Source organism: Rhagoletis pomonella, unplaced genomic scaffold (genome assembly GCF_013731165.1).
Source record: "Rhagoletis pomonella isolate Grant_MI unplaced genomic scaffold, Rhpom_1.0 Rhpom_scaffold_00013, whole genome shotgun sequence".
NCBI classification, from domain to species: domain Eukaryota; kingdom Metazoa; phylum Arthropoda; class Insecta; order Diptera; family Tephritidae; genus Rhagoletis; species Rhagoletis pomonella.
The window spans coordinates 857,242-860,459 of record NW_023458567.1 but is presented as its reverse complement, the minus strand read 5'-3'; the positions used below and the strand labels follow the sequence as shown (position 1 = coordinate 860,459).

General features: G+C 40.0%; 1 long non-coding RNA gene across 1 annotated transcript; it reads right to left on the bottom strand.

Annotated features, from left to right (window-relative positions):
- Nucleotides 1–2,111: 2,111 nt before the first annotated feature.
- LOC118748210 lies at nucleotides 2,112–2,728 on the bottom strand. The gene is made up of 2 exons (XR_004994035.1): nucleotides 2,244–2,728; nucleotides 2,112–2,176 (listed from the first exon to the last, which is right to left on the bottom strand). It is a non-coding gene; the product is annotated as an uncharacterized LOC118748210 (long non-coding RNA).
- Nucleotides 2,729–3,218: the final 490 nt, after the last annotated feature.

Sequence of the window (3,218 nt, the reverse complement as noted above, 5' to 3'; positions counted from 1 at the left end):
TGTACCGGATATGTATGTGTAGGCTATCGTATGAACGTAATTACAAGCAATGAGTATTTTGTGTATGCAGTCTGAGTATTATTCCGTTAGTCTAAGTCACACAATTCCACAATATTGTCATATGGCTGGCGAAATGAGGAAGGAATGCAGGTTTAATTTAGTATTTTATCTTATCATTCAGGCATTTTAACCCATTTTCCTTTGTTTTTAATTTATTTGTATTTGCTCGTCTGTCACACACGCGAAAAGATATATGAAATTATCTATATTGCATTTATGATTTAACTGTTATGGATGTTGTTGTGCGACAGTGAAACAACAGCGCCCACAAAGTGAACTTTACACACATACAAACAAATAGAGATAAATATGAGTGTATGTACATATGTATGTATATCGAAATATGTACGTTTGTAAATTTGCAAATATTTACGCGACTCGGCACAGAGTTCTTGTTGCTGTTCTTCATCATCATCATTCATTTCATATCATATCTGAATTGTTTCCATTTCTTATCTTTCGCCATGTTGGTATTCTCTAATTGTATATCTTAGTTGTTGATAAGTAATATGAACATAAGACATTTTCGAAGGCACAGCCGAAAAATGAAAACAAGCTAATAAATTATTCTGCAAAAACACTGTTTCTTCATTCAATGCGAGGGTGATCATAGTTGTTGCTAAACGGCTGACAAGAAGCAAACGAGTTTCTCCACTTCCAAGAATTGGTTTTCAATAACGTTCTTATGGCATCAGGTTGACGGTTGTTGGTCTTGCCGTCTTGCTTCTGTTCAATTTTATTTCCTCTCGTGAGACATATTTTTGATTATATTTGATCTGCGATATCGTACTTGGGGTTTCCTGGTGAAATTGGTGGACCTTTTTCTTTTGGCAAGTTGATAGTCGAAATTGGCTCGAAAGCGAATGGTATTGTTGGTCTTGGAGTCATCGAACGATTGGAACCGTGAATGGTATCAAATGAATGCAACGGAGTTTCAGGTTTATAGGGGAATATTCCTGTATCGAACTGTCAAGATAGATTGATGGGCGAATAACCAGTTTGAGGTAAGACAGAATCTGCCTAAGAGGAAGGGTACAGTGCCAGCTTTAGGTTAGCGGGCGTTTTCAGAAAGTGGTTTGGATTATGCCCATCCGAATTGCCTGAGTTGTTTCGTTTAGCATTGCAGCCAAATTGTACAACAAAAGAAGATTGTCGTAAGGAAATCGGGACTGTTCATGCTGAGCGTATTCAAATATCGATGAGGAAAGGTCAACATGGATAATGGGAGATCGTTATCCTAAGAAATGTTGTAGAAAATGCCGCAGCAGGGCTAATTAGTTTCCAGAATGGGGAGTAATAAATCTCCTGCCACCATTGTTGAGCTCGATTCTGCGACATATCTGAGAGACAGCTCCTAGTAGATCCTAATTTTGTTCGAACTGCGGACAAATAACTTTATATGGATGTAGGAAGTAGGTCTGGGATTTCTATCCGGTTTGTTCTACTATCACTACCTTCTTCCATATGAAAAAGGATTGTGTTCATGCGTTAAATGGAAGAAAATGCGCAAAACACTCGGCAAAACAAAATTCAAAAAATAATTGCAATTTTTAGCGACTGGTAATTTTTACTTTATTATATTAAAATTTAAAGGGCTCTAAGGGTGCGTTCACGCGGGAAGCAGATCCGAACGAGTGGAGTAGCGCCGAGCTTTCAAATTAATGTAGCTAAAGTGTTCATACAGCAAGCTCTTGAAGAAGGAAGCTGAAAGTAAAGAATTTTTGTGTTTTTAAATTTTGCTTTTGATGTTTCCGCTTCATGACTCTGATGCGAATAAAAAATTAAAATAATTAAACAAAAATAAATATATTTTTCAAGAAAGCAAATGAAACAAATTGAACACATATTTCAGCTGGTTTTCATTGATTGTCAGTTTTGTGATATGTTTACGGCCGATTCCATGGAAAAAGCTCCGCTCCGCTACGTTCAGTGTGAACACCAGCAGCTCCGCTCCGCTTTTCTTTTCTTCGCTGGACGCCAATTAACATTCTGTGTGAACGCACCCTAAGAATTCGAATTGAAAAGCTGAAAATTTCGATGAAATTTTTTTCCTTTTCCCCCGAGTTCCGTATGAAATTAAAAAAATTGATTCTTGGTGGTTTTGCTGCTGAATGAACTATATATAAATAAAAATTGTTGTTGAAAATAGAAATATATAAAATCGTCAAAACGTCAGGGTATACTTATTTTTGACGCTCGCTAATGCTTTCTTTTCACTATCACTTCTTGGCTTGTCCAACATTCTGTTGTCGCTATAATGGGGCAGAGGAGTGTGGGAAGCCGCAGCAGGCGCGTAAAATTAATAACAGCAAAGCGAAAATGTCGAATATGTATTTGACAGCTGCTTGGCGTTTATGGTCAGCAGACATAGTTGGCTGTGCTGATAATATTTGATTAGTGATTCGGTAAAAATTATGGCCATAAGTTGGAGATAGGACGGTGCAAAGTCTCAATCTTTTTTCCCTTCAATTCCCGCAAAATGTTATCGTTTAGTCGAAAATTCGAGTATTCGATAGCTGCTGTCAAATAAATGGCGCGAACTCATCAAATTCAGTTGCACACCGGAGTAGATCAATTAGCAGTTCTTCGTTTCCCCTACTATTCGATCTACGTTTCGTTGTAGCGCGACCCAGCAGTCACTTAGACACGCTATGCGCCACTGTGCCATTGCGAAATACGAATGCGAATTGAAAAATTGAATCCATGCATGCCATGCATGGCATAAAAAAGCGGCGGCCAAAGTGGAGCGCGGCGTTGTGTGTTGGCTCGCTTTGACGTCAGTCGCGCTGTGCAAAAGATTTTGACAGCAATTAGTGTGACGTGCATGATCGCACACACCTTTCACTGACTGACGGCGGCGACAGCGGCAGCACCAAGAATTGGTGGGGGAATGTGATCGCAATCATAAAGGGGAATATACAAATGACAGTGCACCCAAACACATACACGCGCGTTCGACAGCGGATGACAAATGGCGACAAGCTAAGCGCAAAGCACAAAGCGCTTGCGGCAGCGCCGACTAATGATAGCAACGCAGGCGGCAGCGGTCGCGGATCGGAGGCGCGCAGAGAGCGTGGGTGCGCCGCCCATGCAATCGGTATTACACTTAAGTGGCATCGAAGACAAAAAACGTTCGTGAATGTAAACAAATGAACACA